At 36.6% G+C, this 18,424-nt stretch overlaps 1 pseudogene; it reads left to right on the top strand.

Moving 5' to 3' along the window:
- Positions 1-1,057: 1,057 nt before the first annotated feature.
- On the top strand, positions 1,058-11,944 carry LOC114408160 (annotated as a pseudogene).
- Positions 11,945-18,424: the final 6,480 nt, after the last annotated feature.

Genomic DNA, 18,424 nt, shown 5'->3' with positions numbered 1-18,424 from the left:
TCTTTATCGCATTGGAGCTGTGTCCGTGTCGGAAATACGTCAGACATCTCGACACGTCACTCCATTGAGGTGTCCATGCTTCTTAGATTTGTATATTTTCAAGTTCCAATTACTAATTAATTAGGCAGCAACAAGGGAGAGGTTTTTTCAACTTGCTTCCAAACAAGACATGGCTTGATCTTCAAATATCTTTTCTTCCCAAGTCTTCGGTTCTTCTTCTTTTCCTATAATTAAACTTCAAAAGCTAATAATATTTCTAATAGATTAAAAACAGTAAACCTACCTCTAGTTTTTTTATAAAGAAAAACCTACTTCTAGTTAATAGTTAGATTAGCATAAAATTAATTAAAACAAAATCTTAAGTCAATGTAAGATAAATATTAAGATACACACACCAAAAGGATAAGCTTACAAGACATTTATCAGTATCCATCCTAATATGATTTTACTCTCAAGTTCTAGTTAGGTTCTTGAAGTTCAACTATAACACTCAAACTCATTCAGACACATGATTAACTTATTACATATTTAAGAAAAAATAAAATACTCAATCACACAATTAGTAAAATTATGGTGATACAATAGGAGGCAAGGACAGTACTCACGTTATTTGTGAAAGAGAAGTTCAGGGAAACATTTTTGTGTGCACTTCAATGATTGAACATGCATCATGATAAACAGAGAAATGATTATTGGTGGAAATTAGATATAAATTGAGACGGTGGAGACCTTGAGGGGTCGTTGACCCGACCTTGGGTACATGGAGTAGAGACGATGGAGCATAATAAAGATTCTATTGCATGATGTGTGGAAACTCATTTGTGTTGAGATTGTGTAATGTGTGTCTATCTATAGTTATATTCGATTTATGATGAAGACTAGGGTGCGAATGTAAAACTCCTTTCGCACCCAATGTAAGTTTGAAAAAAAAGTAATAATCATTTGGGTCCGTCCGATTTAATAATAAAAAATTAAATGGACCAGATTTGTTGATGGCAACCGGTTTAATATGCAACAGGACAAACATCTCCCCTTAGGAATAGGGTTCCCCACCCCCTTTGGTGTAACGTTACCCTAGCAGAGGTTGCGGCTAAACGATTGAAGCAGAGAGTTCTCCAATTTAGCACGATTGAAACAGAGGATGAAAGAAGGGTCCTCTATCTAGGTTTTCTATTCCATTGTACTTCAATGCCCTCTCTTATTTCCAGACGCAGCAGCGACTTCTTCTTCCATTTTTGTGCATCGACGTGAATAATGGCGACATATGTTTCAATGAAGCCCACAAAGCCCGGCCAGGAGGAGCCTTGGGGATAGATCCATAAGTAACATTCACCCTTTCCTCCTAGCACGTCAAAAACCTCGAGAAGGGTATGCCCCAATTAATTGTAGTTTTCATTTTTAAGGTTGTCGCTCTCCTTAGGCTTATGTTTCGGTTTTTATGTTACTTTTAGTTTGTGCGGACTTGGTTCGTGGTGTAAAGGACAAGCGGCTCAGGGTTAAGGGACCAGTCAGGACTCATCTAATCTGCAATCCTTCCAGACCTTTTGTCACTCTTCTAATCTGCAATCCTTCCATTATGCAATAAATGGATCAAGTGATAATATTATGATTAACCTTGTTCACTTGACATGTTTGATGTGCTAATTGTTGTAATATTGTCATTAATTTAGACATGTCAGGATGCCCACTAAGGCTCTTCACATCACTACTAGGAAGTTCCTTTGTGGTGAAGGTATTTCCACTATTTCCTCACTTTTTATTATTATGGTTGTAGTTTGGTTCATTTGTCCCTTTTATTCTTTGTTTCTTATATTTCTCTTTTGATTGATGTTTGTTTTGCAATTGGGTTTGCCTCAATGTTCTTCTATGTTGCTATGCTATGTGTTGTAGTTTTGGACATGCATGCCCTTTGTATAAGGAGTAGTTTTGCAATATATCTCTTAGTTTGCAAGGTCTAGTGATGTGCCATTATTTTCTCCTATTTCTTAACCCTTTTTGCACCATTTTAATTACTGATTAGTCTTAATTGTCAAATTAATTAGGCAGTTTTATTACTTGGGCTCATTCAGCTAATTTGATGTTTTCAATCTAATTTCAGAAATTAATGAAGCATTGGGCTTAACCCGGATTTTGGTCGTGGACTTAAAGAGGGCAAATAAAGCAATGTTTACCTTAGTTAATTTTTAATTAGGAGATTGCAATTTTATTTTATGTTATTCCGTGTTTATTTCGTTTTGGGCCAGAATAATGTAATAGGGCTCAGTGACTCTGAGTGACCCTTATTTATAGTAGCCTTGGGATTCGTGTAAAGGCTATTCTGTTAAGCTATTATTCAGAGCATAGGGTTTAGGGTTTTACGTTTTTGAGCTTATTGTTACTGTTCACATAATGCACTTTTCCATTCTCTGCTTCTAATTGCAATTTCGTTTTTATTTCTTCTTTTGCCTTTTAGTTTCATTTACGTTTCTGCTTTAGTTTCATTCTCGTTTCTATTTCCAGTTTCATTTACGTTTCTGTCTGTAGCTTCAATTGCGTTTTCTGTTTTTGGTTAAAATTATGGAAGACTAAATTTCTGGTGTTGTTTCCTTCTGAGGACGAAGCTTAACTCTCTTCGAGGTTCTGTTTATTATTTAGCTTCTTGGCAGTTTTCCCTTCACCAATTAACCCACATGCGTTTTGTTAATCTGTGCACGCTTCATGTTCGATTAATTGCTTCTGTGCTTAAATTGCATTCGTGCTTAATGAACAAGGGGTTAATTGGTGTATGTGTTGCTTAATCACATATTGACAGCCCTAAATTGATTTTCGCTTAGTAAATTAAAATAGGGTTGGATTAAGTGGTTAACTGTTAGGGACAAATTCTTCATAACCTAGGACAAGAGAATGACTTCTGAATCAGTGGAAACAACACGTTTTTACTATTATTAATTTTGTATTTCAGTTCGCTTGTTCTTTAATTCACACAACAAACAACCCCCCCCCCCCCAATGTTACTGTTACTGCTAGTATATTATGAACAATTGGTTAATCATTGCTCGTTGGGAAACAACCTAGGATCACTTCCTAGTTACTGCATTTTAATATTTATTTGATTCGGGGAGCAGTGTCCAAAGGTTCATAATAGCTAGTGATTTGTGTTTTATGTTTAGTTGTTTTACGTTTAATGCTTTCGTGATGTGTTAGTATTGTGTTAGTGTTGTTTAGTATCTTGTTATTTTGTTTAGTGTGTGTTTTGTTTTAGTTTTTCTGTTAAGCGCTTCCCCTATTTCAGTTTTTGTATTTTGCTATGAATAGTGCGTTGCGACGGATTTGGCGACCACACTTGCTGAATTAATTGGGATTTTTTGTTTTGGTAGCTATAGTTGTTATTTTTGGCTGAATTCTTTTTGTGGTCACTTCTTTTGATCCATATTTTGTGGGAAAAATAGCTGGAGCCATTAGTTTGGTCAGATTTGAAAGTTCCCAAAAAGTAGCAAATTTGATTTTTGTGAAAACTTCAAACAGTCATAACTTTTGCTCCGATTATCAGAATCACTATTATTATATATGTATTTGGGGTAGAAAAAAATTTCCCATGCCGTGGTAGCTGGCCATAGGCCGGCTGAGGTCTCCTTCTTCCAAAAATATCGATTCTGTTAAAAGTTTTTTATTTTCCAAGTATTATTCTCTTATTTTTCTTAACTTATCATTTTTAGCTTCTATAGTTAGACTTTGAATTTTAGTTTGAAATTTTTTGTGCTATCTTCTAATCATTTTATAAGGTTTCTCACAAAATTTCAAGTCATTTGGATATCATTTAATGGTAGCTGTAGTTCAAACCTACACTGTTACTTGCATAAGAAGGCAACTAGTTGTGTGCGTGCTGAATGTAGTGTATGACTAGAGGCAATCCATCTGACTTACAACCCTTTGATCCTGAGATAGATAAGACATTTCATAGATTAGTTAGACATCATTTTATACCTTTTGAGCATCCTGAGCATTCTGTTACTGGAGAGTCTGTGCATTCTGTTATTGGTGATTTTGAACATCCTAATTTTGAGCATTATAATTTTGAACATTCTGAGAACATGGCACAACCTCCACCCCATGAGAGGACTCTAAGGGAAATGGCTGCACTTGATTTCACCTACGAAAGCCTGTGCATCCATTACCCTGATGAGGATGTCTCATATGTTCTTAAAACTGGATTGATCCATTTGCTTCCAAAGTTTCATGGCCTTGCAGGTGAAGACCCACACAAACATCTGAAAGAATTCCATATTGTCTGCTCCACCATGAAACCCCCAGATGTCCAGGAGGATCACATATTTCTGAAGGCCTTTCCTCATTCTTTAGAAGGAGTGACAAAGGACTGGCTTTATTACCTTGCTCCACGGTCCATCACGAGCTGGGATGACCTCAAGAGAGTATTCTTAGAAAAAATTTTCACTGCTTCCAGGACCACAGCCATCAGAAAGGATATTTTAGGCATTAGGCAACTCAGTGGAGAGAGCCTATATGAATACTGGGAGAGATTCAAAAAACTATGTGCCAGTTGCCCTCACCACCGGATTTCGGAGTAGCTTCTTCTCCAATATTTTTATGAAGGACTCAGTAACATGGAGAGAAGCATGATAGATGCTGCCAGTGGTGGAGCCCTTGGAGACATGACCCTTGCTGAAGCCAAGAATTTAATTGAGAAGATGGCTTCCAACTCCTAGCAATTTAGTGCCAGAAATGATGCTATTGTCATTAGAGGAGTGCATGAAGTAGCCATAAATTCATCTTCATCAGCTGAAACTAAGAAGCTTGAAGGTAAACTAGATGCCTTGGTTAACTTGGTAACCCAGCTGGCCTTGAATCATAAATCTGTACTTGTTGCAAGAGTCTATGGTTTATTCTCCTCTGCTGACCACCATACAATCCTTTGCCCTTCTATGCAGCAACCTGGAGCAATTGAGCAGCCTAAAGCTTATGTTGCAAACATTTACAATAGACCTCCTCAACCTCAGCAGAAAATCAACCACAACAGAACAATTATGACCTCTCCAGCAACATATACAATCCCGGATGGAGGAATCATCCTAATCTCAAATGGTCTAGCCCTCAACAACAACAACAACAGCCTGCTCCTTCCTTCCAAAATGTTGTTGGCCCAAGCAGACCATACATTCCTCCACCAATCCAACAACAGCAACAGCCCCAAAAACAACAAACAGTTGAGGTTCCTCCGCAACCTTCCCTCGAATAACTTGTGAGGCAAATGACTATGCAAAACATGCAGTTTCAATAAGAGACCAGAGCCTCTATTCATAGCTTAACTAATCAGATGGGACAATTGGCTACACAGTTAAATCAACAACAGTCCCAAAATTCTGACAAGCTGCCTTCTCAATCTGTCCAGAATCCCAAAATTCTACACATACCTTTGACTTTCTTTATGAGGTACAAGCTGAGAAACCATCTCTTTCTACCACTATCCAACCGGCCACACCAGAATTGAAGCCTCTGCCATCAAATTTAAAATATGATTACTTGGATGATAGCAAAAGTTTTCCAGTAATTATATCTGCCTCCCTTGCTGAAGAGCAAGAGGAGAAGCTGTTATCTGTTCTCAGGAAGCATAAGAAGGCTATAGGCTGGACCCTGGCGGGCATTCCTGGTATTAGCCCATCCACATGTATGCATCGAATAAATTTAGAGGATGGGGCTAAACCAGTAAGACAACCACAGAGAAGACTCAACCCGGTGATTCTTGATGTAGTGAAGAAGGAGATAACCAAGCTTTTGCAAGCTGGAATCATTTATCCTATCTTCGACAGCCAATGGGTGAGTCCCGTCCAGGTAGTCCTGAAAAAAACCGGCCTCACCGTGATCATAAATGAGAAGGAGGAGCTGATTCCTACTCGGGTGCAGAATAGTTGGAGAGTTTGCATCGACTATAGGAGGCTGAACCAGGTTACCAAAAAGGACCATTTTCCCCTGCCATTCATTGACCAGATGCTTGAACGCCTGGCAGGTAAATCTCACTAATGTTTCCTTGATGGTTTTTCTGGTTATATGCAAATCACTATTGCTCTTGAGGATCAGGAAAAAACCACATTCACATGCCCCTTCGACACTTTTGCCTATAGGAGGATGCCTTTTGGCCTGTGCAATGCCCCTGGTACCTTCCAGCGGTGCATGATCAATATTTTCAGTGATTTTTTAGAAAATTGCATAGAGGTGTTTATGGACGATTTCACTATATATGGATCCTCTTTTGATGTTTGTTTGGACAATCTGGAAAAGGTTTTGAATAGATGCATTGAAACTAACCTTGTTCTAAATTTTGAAAAATGTCATTTTATGGTTGAGCAAGGTATAGTTTTAGGCCACATTATTTCCAATAAGGGCATTGAAGTAGATCCTGCAAAAATTTCTGTTATATCACAATTGCCTTACCCCTCTTGTGTACGAGACGTGCGATCTTTTCTTGGTCATGCAGGATTCTACAAGCACTTTATAAGAGATTTTAGCAAAGTAGCCCTTCCACTGTCCAACTTTTTGCAAAAGGAGGTGGAGTTTGACTTTAATGATAAATGCAAAGAGACTTTTGATTGCCTCGAAAGAACACTAACTACCACCCCCATCATCCAGGCACCCGACTGGACAACCCCTTTTGAGCTTATGTGTGATGCATCAAATTATGCATTAGGGGTTGTCCTTGCTCAGAAAATTGATAAATTGCCCAGGGTGATATATTATGCTTCTAGGACTTTAGATGCTGCCCAAGCGAATTATACTACTACTGAGAAAGAGCTACTAGCCATAGTTTTTGCTCTTGAAAAATTTCTTTCTTATTTGCTTGGTACTCGCATTACTGTTTATACTGACCATGCAGCTCTAAAGTACTTGTTAAAGAAGGCTGATTCTAAGCCTAGGTTGATCCGATGGATGCTCTGGCTCCAAGAGTTTGACTTGGAGATCCGTGATAGGAGCTGAACACAAAATTTAGTTGCTGATCATTTGAGTCGGATCGAATGTGTGTCTGATGAGGATTCACCCATTCGGGATGATTTCCCGGATGATCATTTGTATATATTATATAGCATTTCTGATTCTTCTTCTACTCCCTGGTTTGCTAACATTGTCAATTATTTAGTTGCTTCTGTTTTTCCTCCCTTAGCATCTAAGGCTCAAAAAGATAAAATTAAAAGTGATGCTAAGCATTTTATTTGGGATGACCCCTACTTGTGAAAATTGTGCAGTGATCAGGTCATTAGACGATGCATTCTAGATCATGAGACTGACTCAGTCTTGCGGTTTTGTCATTCTTCCGCACCGGGAGGTCATCTGGGTGTTCAAAGGACAGCTCGCAAAGTGTTTGACTGTGGCTTTTATTGGCCCACCATCTTTATAGATGCGTGGAAGATTTGTAGCACTTGTGAGCAGTGTCAGAGAGCAGGAAGTGCACTTACATGGCGACAACAAATGCCTCAACAACCAATGCTATTCTGTGAGGTGTTTGATGTCTGGGGCATAGATTTCATGGGCCCTTTTCCTATCTCTTTTGGTTATGTTTACATTCTCCTTGTAGTTGATTATGTTTCAAAATGGGTGGAAGCCAAACCCACTAGAACTAATGATGCTAAGGTTGTTGTAGATTTTTTCAAATCTAATCTGTTTTGCAGGTTTGGAGTACCTAAAGCAATCGTTAGTGATCAAGGAACCCATTTTTGCAACAAATCAATGCATGCCTTGCTTAAAAAGTACGGGGTGTTACGCAGAGTATCCACACCATACCACCCCCAAACCAATGGACAGGCAGAAATATCTAATAGGGAGATCAAGAGAATTTTAGAGAAGATTGTGCAGCCAAGCAGGAAAGATTGGAGTACCAGGCTTGATGATGCTCTTTGGGCTCATTGGACTGCCTACAAAGCACCCATAGGAATGTCTCCTTATCGGGTTGTCTTTGGAAAGGCATGTCATCTTCCAGTGGAGATTGAGCACAAAGCATATTGGGCAGTGAAGACCTGCAACTTCTCTATGGATCAAGCTGGTTAGGAAAGAAAGTTGCAACTGAGTGAGTTAGATGAGATCCGTCTAGAAGCCTACGAGAATGCCAAGTTCTACAAAGAAAAGACCAAGAAGTTCCATGATAGCATGATAATTAAGAAGGACTTCACGGTTGGGCAAAAAGTGTTATTGTATAATTCTAGGCTTGGACTCATGAGTGGTAAGTTGAGGTCTAAGTGGATTGGTCCTTTTATTGTTACTAATATTTTTCCTTATGGTACAGTTGAGATCAAAAGCGACTCCACAAATAAGAGCTTCAAGGTCAATGGACACCGACTTAAGCCATTCCTCACAAACCCTTCTTTAGTGGACGTAGTTGTGGAAGAGACTTCCTTATTCCACCTTACTCTTCCTCCACCATGACTTAGGGAGTTCTTCTTTTCCTATCTCCTTCTTTGCTTTTATTAAACTTGTCTGATTCTATTTGATGGTTTAATTGCTTTTAATCTTTTAATTGTGCTACATTGAGGACAATGTGTTGTTTAAGTATGGGGGGGGGGGAGTGTTCTTTGGTTTTGCTAGTTTTGTCGGTTTTGTTAATTTTGTTAGTTTTGTTGGGATTCTAGTTTAATATTTTAGGTCAATTCTGTTTGCATGTACAACTTTGCATGTTTTTCTTTGAATTATAGGATATGCTCAAGAAATGGGTAATTATTTTGAAAATAAAAGTCTCTTGACATTTTCTGATTTGAAATCCTTGATTTTCCTCTACATGTCTTGATAGTTTTGAAAGCTCAATTCGAAAGTGATAAGTTTACCTTTGTGAGAATTTGAGCCATCCATCATCATAATCATTTGGTGTGTTTTGCCCCATTGATTGCTTGCACAATAGCCTTGGCATGATTCTTGTTGATGCTTCCTAATTCACATGCATATTTGGAAATGATTTAGGCAATTTTGTTCTTATAAGCCTCTAGTCAAATGGACTTACCATGAATTAATTCCTTTGATAGCCCTTTTGAGCCTTGTTTCCCTTTCCTTGTGTTGAAACTCACTACAAGCCTTGAGTGAAAAACCATGATATCACCTTACCCTTAAGGAATTTTGGAGCTTTGGAATTGTTTTGGGAATGAGTGTGGGGGGGGGGGGGGTTGTTTCATTGGATAACATGTTTTGTTGGCTATGCTTCATGATGTATTTTGGGCCATACTTGATGTACATTGTATACTGGTTAAATGTTGGACATGCTGAATGAGATGCTGTTTCTCAAATGCTACAGAGCAAAATAAATAAATAAATAAATAATTTAGTTGAATCAATTCGAAAAAGAAAAAGAAAAGCAATAAAGTTGAGTGAATAAGATCTTAAATGGAAAAAGAATGATGAGACTCTTGGTTCTACTCTTTATGTTTAGATTTTATCTTTAGGTCTTCTTATTTTTCTTAATATGGACTTATTCCCCATTGCTCCTCTATTCCTTTGGGATTTAGCCACTTATTCCATATTTTTCCCTACCTTGTCCTTGGCCCCATTACAACCTTAAAAGACCTTTTGATCCTCATGTGCTTGTGTTTATGGGTTGATAGTCAATTTTAGAATCTTGCCAAGTTTATGTGGTGTTGGTTTTCATGGGTGCTTTGAGGGTAAATAGTAGCCTAGACACTTGAGAGATAGAGTGTATATCTTGTGAGGCTTTATCACTTTTCATTCTTGAGCTGATTAACTATTTTGCCATGATTGGGTTGCTTGGATGATTTTCAAGGATGTCTTGACTCTTCGGATCTCTTCATGTTAGATGTTAGATGTTACCCATTCCTTTCATTCCTTGATGTACATTGAGAAATATGTGAATGTTTTTATTTGTCTCTCTTTGATATCCTTGGATTTTGTTCTTTGTTTCATTTTGTCCAGGAGTGCAAAAGGCTAAGTATGGGGGGTTTTGATGTGCCATTATTTTCTCCTATTTCTTAACCCTTTTTGCACCATTTTAATTACTGATTAGTCTTAATTGTCAAATTAATTAGGCAGTTTTATTACTTGGGCTCATTTAGCTAATTTGATGTTTTCAATCTAATTTCAGGAATTAATGAAGCATTGAGCTTAACCCGGATTTTGGTCGTGGACTTAAAGAGGGAAAATAAAGCCACGTTTACCTTAGTTAATTTTTAATTAGGAGATTGTAATTTTATTTTATGTTGTTCAATGTTTATTTCGTTTTGGGCCAGAATAATGTAATAGGGCCCAGTGACTCTGAGTGACCCTTATTTATAGTAGCCTTGGGATTCGTATAAAGGCTATTCTGTTAAGCTATTATTCAGAGCATAGGGTTTAGGGTTTTACGTTTTTGAGCTTATTGTTACTGTTCACGTAATGCACTTTTCAATTCTCTGCTTCTAATTGCAATTTCGTTTTTATTTCTTCTTCTGCCTTTTAGTTTCATTTACGTTTCTACTTTAGTTTCATTCTCGTTTCTATTTCCAATTTCATTTATGTTTCTGTCTGTTGCTTCAATTGCATTTTCTGTTTTTGGTTGAAATTATGGAAGGCTAAATTTCTGGTGTTGTTTCCTTCTGAGGATGAAGCTTAACTCTCTTCGAGGTTCTGTTTATAATGTAGCTTCCTGGCAGTTTTCCCTTCACCAATTAACCCACATGCGTTCTATTAATCTGTGCACGCTTCATGTTCGATTAATTTCCTCTATGCTTAAATTGCGTTCGTGCTTAATGAACAAGGGGTTAATTGGTGTATGTGTTGCTTAATCACATATTGACAGCCCTAAATTGATTTTCGCTTAGTAAATTAAAATAGGGTTGGATTAAGTGGTTAACTGTTAGGGACAAATTCTTCATAACCTAGGACAAGAGAATGGCTTCTGAATAAGTGGGAACAACACGCTTTTACTATTATTAATTTTGTATTTCAGTTTGCTTGTTCTTTAATTCACACAACAAACAACCCCCCCCATTGTTACTGTTACTGCTAGTATATTATGAACAATTGGTTTATCATTGCTCGTTGGGAAACGACCTAGGATCACTTCCTAGTTACTGCATTTTAATGTTTATTTGATTCGGGTACGGCCTCGATCATCTAGAATGTGCTAAATGGAAAATTTGGATGGAGACTTTTGAAGGAAAAAGGAAGATTAAGTTAGTTATATCATGTTTATAAATATGAATATGGGATGATCAGGAGGTTTCATTGGTAATCTATTTCTTTGGAGGCTCGGGACTCTAAGTGTGTGTCTGTTGAAGAGTTGAAGAATAAGACTGTGTCTGTTGAAGAGTTGAAGAATAAGACTGCAACTCATAGGCAGTGGCTTCGTTAAGGGGAACCACAGGAGCCGTAGTGCAAGCGAGTCTTCACAGGGCAATCGTCTATGGACCCGAACCTGGATGATCTATCATTTTGAAAAAGTTCCAATTGTGGGATAAAAAAGCATTTTTGTTTCAATTTTCATTCTTTTAGTGGCAGTGCGGGGCAAATTGTTTGAGTTTTATCTATAATTTTCTTAATTCATGTTTATTGAATGATATTTGGTACTTAAGTCCGAATGTTCTTCAACAAATTGTGATGTAAATAAATGTCTTATGCACTTGGGTTGCTGGATTGGCTCCTCTATCATTTGCTATCATGTGATTGATTTTATGTTACTTGTGAGCATGATCATTCTTGCAGCCTGAAACATCGTAAGATTGCTGTTGTGGCTAAAAGGTTGAAAAAAATTGTGTTTTCTTGTCTTACCCAAGTGTCTTAATTGTGTATCTGTGTGTTGCTCATACATTTTCTACAGAACACCAATAGTTGTGTTACTTAGCTTGTTGATTTTATTTTTGAAGTATTTTGTTCAATGAATAATATTAAGCCTTTGTGTTCATGAAACTACTTGTTTTTCAGTACCAACACATGGGACAAATTTGAACTTCGTGTGCACAAGAGAGTGATTGACATTTACAGTTAAGTTTTACCATACCCCCCTGCAACTCCTCCCCCCCCCCCTCCCAAAAAAAAGGACTATGTAACAAATGGATCTGCAGGAAGCTAAACCACTTTTTCAACTTATTGTGGTTGCAAATGTTTAAGGCGTTTATCAATAATATATATATATATATATATATATATATATATATATATATATATATATATATATATATATATATATATATATACACATTTATATATTAGCATGTTTGCATACTGTGTCTGTGTTTCCCAGGTTCCTAGTACAGTGAATGTCAATGTAACTTCATTATCTTGTGTAGTTGAACCACCATGTCTTAAGATTTATTTCTAAACATGGCAGGACTGATTATGGTCAATAGGATGCTACCCTTTCTCCATTACATCACAAGGTTGGCACCTTTCACAGTTTCAATCTAATTCAATTTCTCAGAGTTATGTCATCTCTACCCTTGAAGAATGAATACAACTGATTAATTTTGTCATTCTTCTTCTGTTAATGGAACATAGTAGTGTCATTGTTGTGTAGCATTGCAGCTACTTAATGATAGAGAAATTACCACATTTTAGAGGCATCAATTAGATCATTATTGGAATGTGCCTTATCCTCTCTTTTAGTAATCTCTTAGGTTTCCTCTCTAAAGAGTTATTCCTTTATCAACATTTGCATCCAAAAATTAAGACATAAATGAGATATTAAGTACACACACACACACACACATATAAATTGCGCGTGTGTGTGTGTGTGTGTGTGTGAGAGAGAGAGAGAGAGAGAGAGAGAGAAATAGACAAAGTGGGTTCTATTTGCTAGGCAAAGATTAAATGGGAGCCACTTGCCAAATACTATCTATTATGAAAACTAAATGCATTTAACATGTGATTCATGAACTATACATTGTTCTAACACTCTCCTTCAAGCTAAAACTTGCTAAGCGTCGAGCTTGGTACAAATAAAACCTTGTCTAACTAATATGGGATCCACTAAACTCAGTTGAAAAGACAACATGAGGCTTGATTAGGCTAGAAAAGACCATTGAATATTGTAAGAGTAACTGAAGATTTGAAGCAGATGCAAATTTGATGCAATTGCAGATTTGACAAACAATTTATTTGAAAGTAGCTAGAGGTGACAGCTGGAAAAGATCACCAGAAAGATACCGAAAAGATTGCTGAAAATAAGTTAGAAAGTTGGCTAAAATGGTTGTTGGTGAGGTTGGAAAGATTGGTAGAAAGTTAGCTGAAACTATCACTGGCAATGAGAAGGTTGCCAGAGAAGATCAATGGTAGAGGAGGCAGACAAGAAAATGGCGGAAGAAAGGCCTTTTGCACAAAACCACAATTCAAGACCTTTCTATTGAGTACAACATTCCAAATTGAAGACTACACCTTAGAGGGGCCTTGGAATATAAGATTTTTTGGCAACAAGTTGCCCCTATTTGAGATACTATTGCACATAAGATATAAAAAAAGGCTAGATAGTTGAAAGGGGCAGTTTCCTCTTTGGTGTAGGTGTACTCCTGTGGGAAATACTAAAACATTATATTCCTTGAAATATTTGCCATCATCTCAATCAACTTGACAAAAAGTATTCTGTTAATAATTTATTGAACATCTTAATAAGCTTAGTAAGATGACTTTTGTAACCTGTTTTATGCTCAAGAGCCCTATTGCATGTTGATCCTTTAATTGGCTGTTGTTATTTCTTGCCTTTTATATAGAAAAAAATAGACAGCACAACATATTTTCGTCATGGTTGTACTTTCCAAATTTTATAATAGAAATTCTTTTTGTATAAAAAATGCTATTTCAACAAAACGTGTCATGTTTTTTTGTAGGTTAAAAAAAAAGTGAAGAATATGGGTGCAATTTTTTTATTGGGTTAGACCTGAATTGGTTAACACAAAGATGCTATCTTCACAAGACAAAGAAGGCACATCCCCAATCCGTAAAGTAAATTGAAGCAATGTTTTTACCATATGCAATTTTATTTGATCCATGCTAGCATGGAATTAATTAATTGTATTGGGGCAGTTGCATATAACTGTTAACATGAAAAATAAGTCCAGTTGGATGAGTCATTATGCTGATTTGTTGATGTTATGTGATGTGGTTAATTTTATAGTTAAATGGTAGGTAGATATACTGCAGATTTTAACCTTTTCGGTGCCAATACTAAAATTGGTGTGTAGTTTTACTGGCAAGAATTAAATATGGCATGATGTCCTGCCCAAGAAAGAGATCCCAACCCAAGGAGCCCTATGAAATGGTGATTGAATTTAGATTTACATGTTGGAACCAAGCCAATTTTGGAGGCAGCTTTGTGATAATGAAACAAACCAACAAAAAGCATTAAGGCTGCAAAGACCAATGCACCAATTGTGTGGTGGTGTCTAAAAAAATCATAGAAATGATGGAACCCACCCAATTTTTATAGATGTCCTATTTTATTTACTACTACTTACTATGTTTTTTTTATATCTACTATCAATACAATTTATTATTTTGAGGTTGAATATTTGGAAAAAATATATATGAAAAAATCGTGGTTGGGGAGGTTATAGTAGCAAGAGGGGATGTATAAAAAAAAAAACTCCATTTTATTCTTATTTTTTACAACTTAGTTAAAGAAAATCCATTTGTTTAATCATATTCTCCAATCCCCTCTCTTTTTATTTGTTCACTATGTATTATATGCAACAAAATATTATATTTTAGATCACCTCATGTATTGTAATTCATAAGTATGTAATGAACTGCTTGGATAATTGTAAATCCTTGTAAATTATATAAAGTACGAATTAGGAACATTTAGCTTGACTGCAACATATGTAAGTGTTTGACATTGCACAGGGAGTCCAAAATACAATAAAAAAGTATCTTTCATTGCACCTACTAGACTTTATATTGAAATATTGGGCAAATCGAAATCAATATTAATAATATATTTTTTAATATTGCCTTTTATATGTAATATTAAATATATATTAAATGATTGCCCATCCCCTTCACCAAACAAAAAATACTCCAAAAAATATAGTGACCGTCAATGTTTGCCATGGATACAGTCATGCTAAGTGCGTTTTGCATTTTTGATCAAGTCTCCCTTGTAGTGGTTATGTGTCCCTAGTAGCAGCGTCATTGTCACCTTCATTCTCATTGCCTTTTCATCAAGCTACAATTTCATGTCATAAATTAGGACATTTATTATGTACATTATGGAGTACATGAAAGAAAAATATGGTTTCTTTAAAATAAAATAAAAGTTAACAAATTTTAACCATAGGTGCAACATTCTTACCACTCCATACAAGAGACTCACAAATGACTCGTCCATTTGCATCCACTCTAGGACCCACAATGCTGATTTTTCACTGCAATTGTATTAATTACATTTTTTTAAACAAAAAAAAAATATTTTGTATTTCATTATTTGTCAAATATAACATGAATTTATACTCAATGGGTTATGTTTTTAAAAGTAACCTGGATCCACAATTAGGGCTTCCTCTGGCTTCCACAATATTCCAACTATCCATTCCATCAAATCCAAAAGGCAAAATTGAAAATTTGGTCCCCCAATTTGTCTCCAATTTTGGATTTTGCCCCCTAATAAATTAATTCACAAATTTTATCCTCCTATTTTTTAAAATCATGCAACGTTGGTCTCCCAGGCCACAATTGGACGTTGACTATTAGCAAGTGATGTTGAATGACACGTGTCAATGTTTGATAGGCACATAAAACGGTTTTCGATTTTTTAACCACTGTATTTTTTACCCCAACCCTAAAAGGTAACTTCGTTTTCGGAACCACAAACTTGAAAATCAGAAATTGGTACTGCGAAAATGAAATCTCGTCTATGTGAAGGTGTCGCCGTTCGTGTTTGTTGGTGGTGGTCATGTGCATGAAAAGTCGTTGTTGAATGTCGTAGGAAGATGGAAGTGCCTTTTTTTGCAAGTAAGTTAGGTTATTTGTGGGGTTTGTTTGTTGATGTGGTCCACAGAGTATTGAAGTATTGTTTATGTTGAAGTTTTGTTTATATTATAATGGCAGATAGTTTTGTCCATTTGTGTTGAGGTTTTGGGGTCCATGAGGTTATTTGTGGGGTTTGTTTGTTGATGTGGTCCCGATTTTGTCTTTGATGGGGTGTGGGCTGATATATATATATATATATATATATATATATATATATATATATATATATATATATATTTATTATTATTTTTTTTGTGGTGGTCCTTATGTGTTCACCTGGAAACGTGAATGCTATTTTTTTTTTGTGGTGGTCCCAATTTTGGCTTTTGTTTTTGTTTTGTTTTGAAAACCTTTGGTGGTGGGTGTTGTTTTTATTAATTTTTTGGGCTTTGTTGTCGTTCGTATTTTTTCAGGCCAACCGAAGAACAAACAATGAGGTTAAAGATTCACCATGGAGGGATGTTTATTTATAAGCCATCTACTGTGTATGTCAATGGTGAGATCGTTGAAGAAGAATGGGGTTGGGATGTGGATACTATGTCGTATATTGACTTGACGAAGGTGATTAAGTCTCTCAGGTACAAAGCATTCTAAGTGCTTATGGTACAGGGACCCCCGAAAAGCACTTTGCAGAGGGTTGAAGCCACTTAATTGTGACTCTAATATTTTGCAATTGGCTGAAGATGTTTCAAGCTTTGATGTGGTTGAAGTGTATGTGGAAGAGGGGGTGTTTGACAAATCTGAAAAAAAGTTGAATGATTTTAAGGGAGATGAGGTTGTTGTAATTGATGGAGTGGAGGCTGAACCAGTTGTGGAGGGTGAAGATAAGGCTCAGGTTCAACTTGATGAGGAAGGTTTGGTGGAGGTTGAGGTGCAGGATGAAGATGAGGCTGGTGTTGTAGGTGAGATGGAGGTTGTTGTTGAGGGTGTGGATGATGATGATGTGGGGGTTGAGGAAGATGATGATGTTGGGGTTGAGGAAGATGATGATGATAGCAGCGACTGTAGTGAAGTTTCAGATAGTGACTTTGAAGAAAGCTCGGATTGGACAACATGGTTGGACTCTGAGACATTTAGTCAAAGTACTGACCCCACATTTGATACTAATAAAGTAGACTCAATAAATTCTGATTTTGCTGATGAAGTTGGATATTCTAATGAGTTGAATACTCCACCTGGAAGTGAAGATGAAGGTCCCCCAAAAGTTAGATTTCCTCGTTTTAAGGTGTCTGAAAATGATGAAGATGTCAAGTTTGAGGTAGGGTTGCAATTCAGTAGTAAGAAACAAATTCTAGAGGCTATCAAGACCTTTGCTGTAATTTCTAAGAAGAATTTGAAGATTAAAAAAAATGACAAGAAGAGAGTCATTGCAATTTGTAAACAAAAGGGTTGTCCCTTCTACTTACAGGTGAGCAAGTCCATTCAAGCGACTTATTGGCAGGTAGTGACATTGAAAGATGACCATTGTTGCTTTAGAACTGCCAGAAACAGCCAAGCTACACCTGAGTGGGTGGCAAAAAGGTTGATGTCATTATTAATGCATAGTCCAGACATGAAGCTAAAAGCCTTAGTTGCTTATGCTGTAGAGAAGTGGGGATTTGGATTGAGTATGGATCAGGCATACAGAACAAAGGTTAAGGCAATGGAAAAATTGAAGGTGCAACCAAAGATCAGTATAAACATTTAAGAAGTTATATTGCAGAGCTAACAGAAAAAAAAACAAGAACAACACTGTGAAGATCAAATGTGATTTAACTCCCCATGGTCCTGTGTTTGAACGTATGTATGTACGCCTGGAGGCTTGTAAGAGTGCATTTGTAACAACTTGCAGGCCTTTGATAGGATTAGATGGTTGATTTCTAAAAGGAGAATTTGGTGACCAATTGTTGTTTGCAGTAGGTAAAGATGGAAACAATCAAATGTTTCCTATTGCTTATGTAGTAGTGGAATCTGAAAATTATTCATCTTGGAAGTGGTTTGTTGATCTCTTGATAGCTGACTTAGATGGTATTCAGGAAGGATGTTGGGCTTTCATTTCTGACCAATAAAAGGTAAATATTTAAATTATGTTCGACATGTAATTGTTACTATCATTTAATTTATGCACTATTTTTTTCAGGGGTTGGTTGAGGTAATCAAGGAGCTTGGTGATAACGTAGAACATAGACTGTGTGTCAAACATTTGTATGGTAATTGGAAGAAGAAGTATCCGGGAGCACACATGAAAGAGTTGATGTGGATGGCAGCTCAAGCAACAATTACCCCTGAATGGGAAAAGGCCATGGTGTAGATTAAAAGTTATGATGTAGAAGCTTGGAAGGATCTGGAAAGGTTAAACCCTGCTACTTGGACAAGATCTGCTTTTAAGGTAAACACAAAATGTGATTTGCAAGTGAATAACGTGTGAGGCATTCAACAATGTAATAATGGAGTATAGAGATAAGCCAATTACTACTCTATTGGAGGGAATCCGGTTTTACATAAGCTCCAAAATTGTGAAGTTGAG

This window comes from Glycine soja, chromosome 4 (genome assembly GCF_004193775.1).
Source record: "Glycine soja cultivar W05 chromosome 4, ASM419377v2, whole genome shotgun sequence".
Classification (NCBI taxonomy): domain Eukaryota; kingdom Viridiplantae; phylum Streptophyta; class Magnoliopsida; order Fabales; family Fabaceae; genus Glycine; species Glycine soja.
Note: the sequence above shows the minus strand (reverse complement) of the source record. Positions and strands in the feature narration are given on the sequence as shown.